The sequence below is a fragment of the Pseudophryne corroboree genome, chromosome 4 (assembly GCF_028390025.1).
Source record: "Pseudophryne corroboree isolate aPseCor3 chromosome 4, aPseCor3.hap2, whole genome shotgun sequence".
In the NCBI taxonomy this organism is placed as follows: Eukaryota; Metazoa; Chordata; class Amphibia; order Anura; family Myobatrachidae; genus Pseudophryne; species Pseudophryne corroboree.
Genome location: NC_086447.1, coordinates 889,612,523 through 889,627,057, shown reverse-complemented (window position 1 = coordinate 889,627,057; position 14,535 = coordinate 889,612,523). Strand labels below are relative to the sequence as shown.

The window sequence follows — 14,535 nt, the reverse complement described above, 5'->3', positions numbered from 1 at the left end:
GTGGTTCACCCCCGTGAATATCGTATGCACTGAGCGATTTTCAGCCCAGCGATGTTCACATCATCGCTCTGCATACATGCTGGGCAAAAAACGCCATGGCATTATTCCAGACTGGTATTTAGGCTTCTAATATTGGGCCTAATTCAGACCTGGTCGCAAGCAGGCATTTTTTGCACTGCTGCAACCAGGTAGTTGCCGCCTACAGAGGGAGAGGGTAAGCGCTGTGCAGGGGTGCGAATGCATGTCTGGAGAACGTCACAAACAAAAGTTTGTGCAGTCTCTGCACAGCTCAGGACTTACTCAGCCGCTGCGATGATCCGGCCAGGAGCTGACATCAGCAAACCTCCCTTCAAACGGCTGGGCACGCCTGCGTTTCTCCGGACACTCCCTGGAGACGGTCAGTTGACACCCACAAACCTGTCATTCTTCTTGCGATCGCTGGTGCGATCGCTTTCTTCGGTAAGTCCGTCGCTCTCCGTCGTTCCTCGTCGCTGGGGGGACCTCGCGCCTGCGCTTTGCGGTGGATACGCATGCACAGTTGAGACCGGAACGCTGCTGTGCAAAAACAGCAGCGATCTGGTCTGACTGACCACCCTTGTCTTATTGTTGACTTAATTTTGATCTCATTAATACAGATTATCTGTACTGGTCACGGTGAAATAGATGTAGTAATGCCTGGTTCTACTTCCTTTCAATCTATTATATTGACCAGAACATACCAAAATTTTTTGTAGCATATTCATTTTTTTCCGTAATTTTTATGCTAATACTCTCATGTCTGTGGAATAAAACCTTATTTTAATAACTAACATATTAAAGTTGATATTTTATATTCTGTCTCAATCTTTCACGGTATTTACCAATTGAAAAAGAGTGCGCCAACACAATAGTCTTCTTTCTCTCTGCCCATTTTACAATATATTCACCTCTGACTCAGAGCGCACCTCCAAGTGGACCTATTTAGGGATTACCGTTCGCCACAGGATACTTGTGGTCATCCCGAGTTGTTCGCTCGCTGCCGTTTTTCGCTATGCTGCGATCAGGTGGAAAATGCGCATGCGCATGGTACTCAGCGCGCATGCGCTAAGTTATTTAACGCAAAACTTAGTAATTTTGCTGTTGCGCGAGTGGCGCTTTTCAGTCGCTCTGCTGATCGGTGAGTGATTGACAGGAAAGGGGCGTTTCTGGGAGGTTACTGAGCGTTTTCCGGGAGTGTGCTAAAAAAACGCAGGCGTGCCAGGGAAAAACGCAGGCGTGGCTAGGGAAACGGGGGAGTGGCTGGCCAAACGCAGGGCGTGTTTGTGACGTCAAACCAGGAACTAAACGGACTGAGCTGATCGCAGTCTAGGAGTAGGTCTGGAGCTACTCAGAAATGGCAGGAAAATATTTAATAGCAGAACTGCTAATCTTTCGTTCGCAATTATGCTAAACTAAGATACACTCCCAGAGGGCGGCGGCTTAGCGTGTGCATTGCTGCTAAAAACAGCTAGTGAGCGAACAACTCGGAATGAGGGCCACTGTCCGATTTGATTATCAATATACTATCTTCATACCTTGACTGGTGCAGGATCATCACCCCTTTTTGTGGATGTACACCTGGGACGAACTTTGCATAAATGGCCTCATTCATATGTACGCAGACTTTATGGTTTACGTACATCTCTGATGTTAGGCAATTGGCGCATGCTCAGGATCTGTACTGCCATGTGTAGATCTGTTTCTCCAAAAATGAATGACATGCTGCGGCCATTAAGGAGCGGTGACGGGCAGCATTCAGAAATGGGGTTTATCAGTCCCATTGTCTAGGCTTACTAAGGCCAGCGGCTGCAGCTTTACTGTCCACGGCTGTGTGAGGGTTACGCAGACAACCAATGTTTAAGTAGCTGTTCCGATGCTGCATGTTTGGAAGCATCAGAGAAGCTGCCAGGAGGCGTCTATTTACACATGACACCTCCTGCAGCATTAGCGTAGTATTGTAAATTAATTACCCAGACAACAGTGAAACGTAAGAGTTAAAATCAGACAGACTAACATATATGTGAAACCTATAAGATAGGAAATTGTGAATAAAGAGATTTAAAAAGCGTGTCCGCGTGTATTTGGTACGTATAATACTTGTGGGATTATTGTATCTATTCAAATATTGCCATTATCTGATCCATTGACAATATTATTCTTTCAATGCGATGGCTGTTAGGGCTAAAACACACTACCCGGCTTTTGCCGGCCGGGAAAAAGCCGGACGGCTTTTTCCCGTGCCGGCATTGTAGTTAACAGTGTGAGGGCTAGGGTCCCTTCACACTGCACGGCCCCGGCCCGGCTGCCGGGTTGCAGCCGGGTCTCACCACTGGAAGGTCCGGCTGCCGGACGGGCGCCGGGCCGTCTTTGCAGCCAGTGAACCGTGTGTGTGAAGGGGAGCTTTCACACACAACAGTTTTTTTCCAAGCCGTGTCTGATGCTGCGCATGCGCACAGCTTTACACACGGCTCAAAGCCGTCCTGTGTGACAGACTATGCCGGTTTCTCCCGGATGGCAAAAAGCCGGACAAAGTTTGTCCGGCTTTTTGCCATCCGGGAGAAACCGGCCAGTGTGTTACAGCCCGGGTAGTGTTTTTTAGCCCTTACTCTAATGTTATCAACCGGCTATCTTATGATGTCTATTTATTCAGCAAAAATATCTTCTGGGAATAGATCCCAAACCTAGAGACTGTAACTATCACTGGGTTGTATAGATGCAGATTGACTCCAATAAGCAGATATGAAAAATTATTATATATAGCCAATTAATGCTGCTACATCTCAGGAAATTGTAATGCTGGGCCGGAATCAGCTGATAGCTGCTGATTCTAACAACACATACTTAAGAATAGGATATTTATTATCAGAGTCTGCAACAAATGTTTCAAGTATTATACGCTGACAGCAGTTGATGTTGTCAATACTACATGCTGTGGGTAGCAGAACTCCTAATACTTTAAGCACAGCAGCTGAGGTCCTAGATAGTATATAGTGACATTAGCTGACTCCTATTGATAGGAATAATCCTATTGAATGGGAGACAGGTGACCCTATATATAGGACGATATGGCTATTATCATATATATCAGCTGCAATATTTGTGATACATTGTATGTGTGTTAAACGGGTGTGGGTCAGCAAATCGACAGTGTCTAGGTCGACAATGTTTAGGTCGACAGTCACTAGGTCGACATGGATGGAAGGTCGACAGGGTTTCTAGGTCGACAGGTCTAAAGGTCGACACGAGGATTATTTTTTTGTGTCGTTTTCTTCGTAGAGTGACCGGGATCCCAAATTAGTGCACTGCGTCCCCTCGCATGGCTCGCTTCGCTCGCCATGCTTCGGGCATGGTGCCTTCGCTCCGCTACCGCTTCGCTCGGCACACTTTACCGTTCCAATCGTAGTCCACGTGGATCGTTAAGTATGAAAAAATTCAAAAATAGAAAAAAAATGTGAAAAACTCATGTCGACCTTTAGACCTGTCGACCTAGCACATGTCGACCTAGAAACCCTGTCGACCTTCCAACCCTGTCGACCTAGTGACTGTCGACCTATAGTGGTCAACCTAAACATTGTCGACCTAGACACTGTCAATCTTCAGACCGGATCCCGTGTTAAACTGCTGCAGTGAAGTATTCCCTGAAATTAAGGGATAGTGAAAAGTTACAACACTAATACATTACACTGTAACACACAGTACATTACAGCAAATAACATGGCTAACATCTGAAACTAAAAGGTGGCTATATGCCTTAATAGATGAATTTATTCACCATCACTGGGAAGGTGTAACAAGTGTGGGACTTGTAAAGTTCATTAGCACTACTCTGTCTAGTATTACTTTACACTATATTCAATTACATTATATTAATGAAATACCAGCAAGGGATATGATATATGGGACTGACATATATTCTTAAAGGAGTATGGTCTCCTTGAACGCTACAGCTTTATACCTCTAAATAAAACATCTTAATAGAGAAGTGATTTCAAACGGGTCTGATAGAACGAAATACAGACTATCGCACGAGGCTGGAAATATATGTGGTGGATATTAGGAATAGGGATTGCTATATCCCATAATGATCCATACCATAGTCGGGACTGCCATATCCCCTAAATAAAATTTCCTCTCTTTATTTCCCTCTACATATACCCTTGAAAAATCTGTATCTGCGTATTAATACAGACAGTACTGGGGTATATTTACTAAGGTCCCGATTTTGACCGAGATGCCGTTTTTTCTTCAAAGTGTCATCTCGGTAATTTACTAAGCAAAAATCACGGCAGTGATGAGGGCATTCGTAATATTTTGGAAGTCCTAGGAAAAAATCACGAATCAATACACCATCGGTCAAATACGCCTGCAATTTGGTAGAAATCGAGAATTTACTAAAAAGTGCAAAACACAAACACTGCCGACAATAGCCAAACACTGCCGTGATGAAATACAAATCGTGAAAAAGTGCTAAAAAAAACCAGACCTGCTTTTTTATCCCGTGTTTGTATAGGCATGCACGGATCCATGAGATCCGTGCATGTTTTTCAGTGGGAAGGGGTGGGAAATGTTTTAATTTTTCAAAAAAAAAATGAGTGGGGTCCCCCCTCCTAAACCAAACCAGCCTCGGGCTCTTTGAGCCGTTCCTGGTTGCAAAAATATGGGGAAAAAATTGACAGGGGTTCCCCCATATTTAAACAACCAGCACCGGGCTCTGCGCCTGGTCCTGGTTCCAAAAATACGGGGGACAAAAAGCGTAGGGGTCCCCCGTATTTTTGAAACCAGCACCGGGCTCCACTAGCTGGACAGATAATGCCACAGCCGGGGGTCACTTTTATACAGTGCCTTGCGGCCGTGGCATCAAATATCCAACTAGTCACCCCTGACCGGGGTACCCTGGGGGAGTGGGGACCCCTTCAATCAAGGGGTCCCCCCCCAAGCCACCCAAGGGCCAGGGGTGAAGCCCGAGGCTGTGCCCCCCATCCAATGGGCTGCGGATGGGGGGGCTGATAGCCTTTGTTGAAAGTTATGAATATTGTTTTTAGTAGCAGTACTACAAGTCCCAGCAAGCCTCCCCCGCAAGCTGGTACTTGGAGAACCACAAGTACCAGCATGCGGCAGAAAACCGGGCCCGCTGGTACCTGTAGTACTACTACTAAAAAAATACCTCAATAAAGACATTACACACACACCTTGAAAGTATAACTTTAATGCATACATACACACCACCATATACACATACTTACCTTATGTTCACACGAGAGTCGGTCCTCTTCTCCATGTAGAATCCAAGGTGTACCTGTTGAAAAAATCCTACTCACCAAATCCAGTGTAGAGGGCTCCTCGGGTAATCCATTTGTAATCCCCGAATGCCAGAAACCCCCTCTGACTGATGTCTAAGTGGGTTTCTTCAGCCAATCAGGGAGCGCCACGTTGTGGCACCCTCCTGATCGGCTGTGTGCTCCTGTACTGTCTGACAGTGGGAACTTTGTGGTCAGCGGTTGACCGAAAGTGACCTCACCGCTGACCACAAAGTTCCCACCATTGGTTACAATGGAGCGCATAGGCGCTACATTGTAACACTGCCGTGTGCCGCCTGTCAGACAGTACAGGAGCACACAGCCGATCAGGAGGGTGCCACAACGTGGCGCTCCCTGATTGGCTGAAGAAACCCACTTAGACATCAGTCAGAGGGGGTTTCTGGCATTCGGGGAAAGGGGTCCCATGTGAAAACATGGGGCCCCTTTCAGTTCGTGGTCGGGTGTCCCGTTTTTTTATTTTTACAAGTACGTGGATTACAAATGGATTACCGGAGGAGCCCTCTACACTGGATTTGGTGAGTAGGATTTTTTCAACAGGTACACCTTGGATTCTACATGGAGAAGAGGACCGACCCTCGTGTGAACATAAGGTAAGTATGTGTATATGGTGGTGTGTATGTATGCATTAAAGTTATACTTTCAAGGTGTGTGTGTAATGTCTTTATTGGGGTATTTTTTTAGTAGTAGTACTACAGGTACCAGCGGGCCCGGTTTTCTGCCGCATGCTGGTACTTGTGGTTCTCCAAGTACCAGCTTGCGGGGGAGGCTTGCTGGGACTTGTAGTACTGCTACTAAAAACAATATTCATAACTTTCAACAAAGGCTATCAGCCCCCCATCCGCAGCCCATTGGATGGGGGGGACAGCCTCGGGCTTCACCCCTGGCCCTTGGGTGGCTGGGGGGGGACCCCTTGATTGAAGGGGTCCCCACTCCCCCAGGGTACCCCGGCCAGGGGTGACTAGTTGGATATTTGATGCCACGGCCGCAAGGCACTGTATAAAAGTGACCCCCGGCTGTGGCATTATCTGTCCAGCTAGTGGAGCCCGGTGCTGGTTTAAAAAATACGGGGGACCCCTACGCTTTTTGTCCCCCGTATTTTTGGAACCAGGACCAGGCGCATAGCCCAGTGCTGGTTGTTTAAATGTGGGGGAACCCCTGTCAATTTTTTCCCCATATTTTTGCAACCAGGAACGGCTCAAAGAGCCCGAGGCTAGTTTGGTTTAGGAGGGGGGACCCCACGCATTTTTTTTTTTGTTGAAAAATTAAAACATTTCCCACCCCTTCCCACTGAAAAACATGCACCGATCTCATGGATCCGTGCATGCCTATACAAACACGGGATAAAAAGCAGGTCTGGTTTTTTTTAGCACTTTTTCACGATTTGTATTTCATCACGGCAGTGTTTGGCTATTGTCGGCAGTGTTTGTGTTTTGCACTTTTTAGTAAATTCCCGATTTCTACCAAATTGCAGGCGTATTTGACCGATGGTGTATTGATTCGTGATTTTTTCCTAGGACTTCCAAAATATTACGAATGCCCTCATCACTGCCGTGATTTTTGCTTAGTAAATTACCGAGATGACACTTTGAAGAAAAAACGGCATCTCGGTCAAAATCGGGACCTTAGTAAATATACCCCAGTGAGTGCAAATTAATACTTACCTTCTCGAAGAATAACTTGGAGATAGAGATAATCATCTTTTAGCTGATTCCGGCCCAGCATTACAATATCCTGAGATGTAGCAGCATTAATTGGCTATATATAATAATTTTTCATATCTGCTTATTGGAGTCAATCTGCATCTATACAACCCAGTGATAGTTACAGTCTCTAGGTTTGGGATCTATTCCCAGAAGATATTTTTGCTGAATAAATAGACATCATAAGATAGCCGGTTGATAACATTAGAGTAACAGCAATCGCATTGAAAGAATCATATTGTCAATGGATCAGATAATGGCAATATTTGAACAGATACAATAATCCCACAAGTATTATACGTACCAAATACACGCGGACACGCTTTTTAAATCTCTTTATTCACAATTTCCTATCTTATAGGTTTCACATATATGTTAGTCTGTCTGATTTTAACTCTTATGTTTCACTGTTGTCTGGGTAATTAATTTATAATTTAATGAAGGCTAAGTTTTAAAATAAAGTAATCTTTTCCAGTGCGTCAAACATACAGTTCCTTCTCACTTTATTGAGTGTGCAGATACCCAACTCTTTAGTGTAGTATTGCACTGGTGCTGATACAATTTGCACCGGCTGTGCGATAGCGTCCAACTCCGAATCAGGCCCAAAGTCACAGGCGGGTGACTGCCAATAGACAGTGGTGGATTGGGATAGAAAACCAGCCCGGGAAATTTCTGGATGCAGCCCTATTGGGGGCGGAGTCTGTTAAGGGGGTGGAGTCTGTCACGCGGGGCAGGAAACTCGCTCCTCATAGGACCTGAGAATCTGTTGGATGCAGTTGTAGTCTTCCTTGGGTCTTTTACAGAAGTTGGTTCTGCTACTTTCTGCTAATGCAGCTCCCTGGTGTACATCCGTGCGTATGAATGACAAAGACTGAAACGCCCACTGTCAGGGTGTACAGACGCTGCAGTCATGCTTTGTGCGTCATTAGACGCCACCATCGGTCACACCACTGACACTTTCACCAGTCCTATGCTAGGTGCAGATCATCCGTCTGAGTATGGCATCCAATGTGAGTAATTCAACGTCTCTATACGTAACCACTATCAGCAACTGCGTCTGATTAGACAACCGCCTGTAACTGCCTAGTAACGCCCAACAGCAATACTGGCAGTTATGTTGGGCTGTGACTGTGTATGAGGTGCTGTGTGTACACGGAGCTGTGCGTCAGTGTTTGTGGTGCTGGGTGCAGGGGACTGTGTGTGTCAGTGTGTGAAGTGCTGGGTACAGGGGGCTGTGTTTGAGGTGCTGTGTGCAAGGGGCTGTGTGTCAGTGTGTGTGGTAGTGGGTATAGGGAGCAGTGTGTGTGGTGCTGGGTACAGGGGGCAGTGTGTGTGGTGCTGGGTACAGAGGTCAGTGTGTGAGGTACTGGTGAGAAGCAGTGTGCAGGGGGCTGTGTGTATGGTGCTGGGTACAGGGGCGGTGTATGTGGTGCTGAGTGCAGGGGGCTGTGTTTGTGGTACTGGGTATAAGGGGCAGTGTGTGAGGTGCTGGGTACAGGTGGCTGTGTGTGTCTGGTGTTGGGTACAGGGGGCAGTGTGTTTGAGGTGCTGGTGACGTGCTGGGTACAGGGGCTGTGTGTTTGGTGCTGGGCACAGGGTGCAGTGTGTGTGGTGTTGGGTGCAGGGGGCTGCGTGTTTGGTGCTGGGTACAGGGGGCAGTGTGTGAGGTGCTGGGTGTTGTGTGTGTGGTGCTGGGTACAGGGGGCAGTGTGTGAGGTGCTGGGTGCAGGGGGCAGTGTGTGTGGTGCTGGGTACAGAGGGCTGTGTGTGGTGCTGGGTACAGAGAGCAGTGTGTGTGGTGCTGGGTACAGAGAGCAGTGTGTGTGGTGCTGGGTACAGAGAGCAGTGTGTGTGGTGCTGGGTGCAGGGGGCTGTGTGTGTGGTGCTGGGTACAGAGGCCAGTATTTCAGGTGCTAGTGAGGGGCAGGATGCAGGGGGCTGTGTGTGTGGTGCTGGGTACGAGGGGCAGTGTGTGTGGTGCTAGATACAGTGTGTGTGGTGCTGGGTGCAGGGGGCAGTGTGTGTGGTGCTGGGTACAGAGGTCAGTGTTTCAGATGCTAGTGAGGGGCGGGATGCAGGGGGCTGTGTGTGTGGTGCTGGGTACAGGGGGCAGTGTGTGTGGTGCTGGGTACAGGGGACAATGTGTGTGGTGCTGGGTGCAGGGGGCAGTGTGTGCGGTGCTGGGTGCAGGGGGCTGTGTGTGGGGTGCTGGGTACGAGGGGCAGTGTGTGTGGTGCTGGGTGCAGGGGGCAGTGTGTGTGGTGCTGGGTACGAGGGGCAGTGTGTGTGGTGCTGGGTATAGTGTGTGTGGTGCTGGGTACGGGGGGCAGTGTGTGTGGTGCTGGGTACAGTGTGTGTGGTGCTGGGTGCAGGGGGTAGTGTGTGTGGTGCTGGGTACAGGGGACAGTGTGTGAGGTGCTGGGTGCAGGGGGCTATGTGTGTGGTGCTGGGCACAGGGGGCAGTGTGTGTCTGGTGTTGGGTACAGGGGGCAGTGTGTTTGAGGTGCTGGTGACGTGCTGGGTACAGGGGCTGTGTGTTTGGTGCTGGGTACAGGGTGCAGTGTGTGTGGTGTTGGGTGCAGGGGGCTGCGTGTTTGGTGCTGGGTACAGGGGGCAGTGTGTGAGGTGCTGGGTGTTGTGTGTGTGGTGCTGGGTACAGGGGGCAGTGTGTGAGGTGCTGGGTGCAGGGGGCTGTGTGTGTGGTGCTGGGTACAGAGGGCTGTGTGTGTGTGTGTGTGTGTGTGTGTGTGTGTGTGTGTGTGTGTGTGTGGTGCTGGGTACAGAGAGCAGTGTGTGTGGTGCTGGGTACAGAGAGCAGTGTGTGTGGTGCTGGGTGCAGGGGGCTGTGTGTGTGGTGCTGGGTACAGAGGCCAGTATTTCAGGTGCTAGTGAGGGGCAGGATGCAGGGGGCTGTGTGTGTGGTGCTGGGTACGAGGGGCAGTGTGTGTGGTGCTAGGTACAGTGTGTGTGGTGCTGGGTGCAGGGGGCAGTGTGTGTGGTGCTGGGTACAGAAGTCAGTGTTTCAGATGCTAGTGAGGGGCAGGATGCAGGGGGCTGTGTGTGTGTGGTGCTGGGTACAGGGGGCAGTGTGTGTGGTGCTGGGTACAGGGGACAATGTGTGTGGTGCTGGGTGCAGGGGGCAGTGTGTGCGGTGCTGGGTGCAGGGGGCTGTGTGTGTGGTGCTGGGTACGAGGGGCAGTGTGTGTGGTGCTGGGTGCAGGGGGCAGTGTGTGTGGTGCTGGGTACGAGGGGCAGTGTGTGTGGTGCTGGGTACAGTGTGTGTGCTGCTGGGTACGGGGGCAGTGTGTGTGGTGCTGGGTACAGTGTGTGTGGTGCTGGGTGCAGGGGGTAGTGTGTGTGGTGCTGGATACAGGGGACAGTGTGTGAGGTGCTGGGTGCAGGGGGCTATGTGTGTGGTGCTGGGCACAGGGGGCAGTGTGTGTGTGGTGCTGGGTGCAGGGGGCAGTGTGTGTGGTGCTGGGTACAGAGGTCAGTGTTTCAGATGCTAGTGAGGGGCAGGATGCAGGGGGCTGTGTGTGTGGTGCTGGGTACAGGGGGCAGTGTGTGTGGTGCTGGGTACAGGGGACAATGTGTGTGGTGCTGGGTGCAGGGGGCAGTGTGTGCGGTGCTGGGTGCAGGGGGCTGTGTGTGTGGTGCTGGGTACGAGGGGCAGTGTGTGTGGTGCTGGGTGCAGGGGGCAGTGTGTGTGGTGCTGGGTACGAGGGGCAGTGTGTGTGGTGCTGGGTACAGTGTGTGTGGTGCTGGGTACGGGGGCAGTGTGTGTGGTGCTGGGTACAGTGTGTGTGGTGCTGGGTGCAGGGGGTAGTGTGTGTAGTGCTGGATACAGGGGACAGTGTGTGAGGTGCTCGGTGCAGGGGGCTATGTGTGTGGTGCTGGGCACAGGGCATAGTTGCCTACCCTCCCGCATCCTGCGGGAGCCTCCCGTTTCAGCCATAAATCTCCTGATCCCCTGCTTTATAGGTCAATTCTCCAGGATTCTTCAGATTCTGTCAGGGGTGACACTAAGGAGTTTCTTTGCAAGAACAGTGAGTTGCTGTAGTTGCTCAGGAATCACTGCTGACGGCTCTCATTACCCCCCTTATGTATCCCCTGAGAGAGTGAGAGAGAGAGAGAGAGAGAGATAGCAGTACCTGATCACACACTCCTCTTATCTGTGCTGGTGTGCACTGACCCATAGCATGCCTCTGCTGCTGCTGCTGGTGTAAGAATTGTTGTTAGTACAATCTTTCTGTAGTTAAACACATTTGTTTAATTAGAGCAGCTGGTATCTGTAATGATTTGGTTAATGCTGCAATGGAATGGAAAATAACACATCCAATAAATATAGGTCGTGCCTACAAGATGCAGACAATCCAGTGTTCCCAATAAAAATAACATCTACTACACCAAAATAATCATTTACTTCTATGTTTAGGGATGAATTCACACACAGTCAACTTGCATTTGGAATTTATTGCATACAGTAGGCATCACCTTTACCATGCATATTGCGCTGAGTGAGAAGAAAAGAAATATCACAGCGAAAACATATTGCAAATAAGAAACCCTGTATTTCAGGCAGTAATGTTAGTATCAATACTTGCAAAACTTCCCAAAATATATTGTTACTAATGTTATATAGAAATATCTTGCAACAACAAGCATTTAAGCATAGGCACGCCTATTTGTGGAACTAGACACGCCCTTTGGGTAGAGTTGGACACGCCCCCATGGCGGCACGCCGCGCTTTGCACGGCACATGCTACTGTAATCTCCCTGATTTTAGTTTTCAAAAGTAGGCAAGTATGGCACAGGGGGCAGTGTGTGTGTAGTGCTGGGTAGAGGGGGCAGTGTTTGAGGTGCTGGTGAGTTACAGGGGCAGTGTGTCAGTGTGTGTGGGGCTGTGTGTGTGTCAGTGTGTGTGTGTCAGTGTGTGAGGTGCTGTGTGTGTATAGGGGACTGTGGAGCTAATTCAGACCTGATCGCTGCTGTGCCTTTTCGCACACCGGCGATCAGGTCTGAACTGCGCATTCACCGCAATGCACAGGGGCGCCAGTCTGCAGCGACGAGGAGTGCTGGGATTGCAACAAGATTGGTTGGAAGAGGGCGCTTGTGTGTGGCAACTGATCATTTTCAGGGAGTGTCTGGAAAAACGCAGGAGGGACCCGGCGTTTTTTGGGAGGATTCGTGACGTCAGCTTAGGCCCCGATCATCGCACTGGAAGAGTAAGCCCTGGGCTGTGCAGTGACTGCACAAACTTCTGTTTGCACATGCGATCGCACCCCTGCACAGCGATTTCTCCCTCCCCCTGTAGGCGGCGACTACCTGATGGCAGGGATACAAAAAACGCACCCTAGCGATCAGGTCTGAATTACCATCTGTGTGTCAGTGTGTGAGTGTTGGAGTGAGCACTTACATGTGGGTTGCAGCCAGGATAGTCCTCTCCATGGTGGTCGTGGTAGGGATGGACATCGATGGTCGATGTTTGCTAACCATCAATGGTTTTCTTTTGATGTTAGTGGTTTTACCATTTGATGGTGGCATTCCGATGTTTGTCACCATCGAATGATAATGATTTGATGGAGTTCCGATAGTTTAGTGTTTCTTTCATTCCTGACAGCTGCATTGTCACTGGTTCCTTTCTGGCTGCTATGTGTCTGCTTCAGGGCATCTTGGGTTCCTTGGAGGCTGTCTCTGTGACTCTGTCTGCCTCAGACGTGCCTGCTCTGATCCCTCCCCTCTCTAGGCTGCTGCTAGGCAACAGGGCACAAATCAAGCTCTGATTGGCTCTCTGAGGGAGTGAAAACCAATCAGAGTGCATCCCTCGCCCCTGCAGCAGCAGCCAGCTACACAGCCCATGAGGCTATCATTGTTGAAAAAAGTTACCCAACTAGTAAAAAAAACCCTGCGCTGGGAGTCGGGATCGAAAGACACTGTCCTTCTGACTCCTAGCATGTCACACATGTCTGTGTGTGCTGTTGTGGTCCAGTCCGAGCTGCTCCACCTCTGACTCCTCCCACTGCTGACAGGCACTCTGCCCAACTCCACCCCCTCTCCGGCTGCGCTGCCGGAGTATTGGTGATTCCATAGAACAGCATCATCGCCCCCTGCCAACCTCGCTGAAGGGTTATTGCGCATGCGCAAATGGTTTTTGCATATGCGCATATCATAAAAAATTTTTTTCCATCGAATACTTTTGATGTGATGGTTAGTTACCATCGCATCGAAAGTGTTGATGGTGGAAGCCGATGGTTGGCTTCCACCATCATCACACATATCCAAACCGGCGGTCTCTCACTGCGCTGGCTGCGGCTGGGTATTTGCATAGTGGGCGGCATCCAGTAACTTTCCTAGCCGCGGTTCCAGCGAGGCCAACCTGCGCTGTGGCAGCAGCTGTACTTAGAATAGATGAAATGGCCTGGTGTTGTAGGGAAAGGGGGAGCACGGACACCACGGACAGGACGGATGCTCCAGCCCACCACCAAACTGTCTCGGCATCCCGGCGTACCAATCCGCCTCTGCCAATAGACAGAGCCGTAAGGTAATTGATCAGCTACTAGCAACGACAAAGTCTGCAGCACCTATTTTCATGGGGGGGGGGGGGGGGGGGGGGATTTGGAGCTGATCTAACAATTTATTTGCTTCTCTTCAGTTCAAGCGATTAAATGGCCACAGAGTATAATGGGATGAGCGATTATTCTCTCAGTCATGCATTTTTTTTCTTTTGGGGCAGGGGTTGAAACATACCAAGGAATGCTACTTTGATGTGTGTTAATGAGATCCGATAGAGGTTAATCTCAGGTGATTAATTGCACAAAGTAATTTCAGGCTTTTTGAGTCTGAGGCAAGATGAGGGGGTGCTTTCTGCACAATGCGTCTGTGTATAATATTACACTATACATTTCTCTGACGTCCTAAGTGGATGCTGGGGACTCCGTCAGGACCATGGGAATTAGCGGCTCCGCAGGAGACAGGGCACAAAACTAAAGCTTTAGGATCAGGTGGTGTGTACTGGCTCCTCCCCCTATGACCCTCCTCCAAGCCTCAGTTAGGTTTTTGTGCCCGTCCGAGCAGGGTGCAATCTAGGTGGCTCTCTTAAGGAGCTGCTTAGAAAAAGTTTTTAGGTTTCTTATTTTCAGTGAGTCCTGCTGGCAACAGGCTCACTGCATCGAGGGACTTAGGGGAGAGAAGTTCAACTCACCTGCGTGCAGGATGGATTGGCTTCTTAGGCTACTGGACACCATTAGCTCCAGAGGGAGTCGGAACACAGGTCTCACCCTGGGGTTCGTCCCGGAGCCGCGCCGCCGACCCCCTATGCAGATGCTGAAGATTGAAGGTCCAGAAACCGGCGGCAGAAGGCTTTTCAGTCTTCATGAAGGTAGCGCACAGCACTGCAGCTGTGCGCCATTGTTGTCACACACTTCACACCAACGGTCACGGAGGGTGCAGGGCGTTGCTGGGGGCGCCCTGGGCAGCAATGTATAATACCTTATTCTGGC

At 49.7% G+C, this 14,535-nt stretch overlaps 1 long non-coding RNA gene across 1 annotated transcript in view; it reads left to right on the top strand.

Moving 5' to 3' along the window:
* Positions 1-13,311: 13,311 nt before the first annotated feature.
* LOC134911863 (uncharacterized) overlaps positions 13,312-14,535 on the top strand; it is a 195,766-nt gene continuing 194,542 nt past the window's right edge. The window contains exon 1 of the long non-coding RNA XR_010176912.1: positions 13,312-13,577. This is a non-coding gene — a long non-coding RNA (uncharacterized LOC134911863). The remainder of the gene's footprint in view (positions 13,578-14,535) is intronic.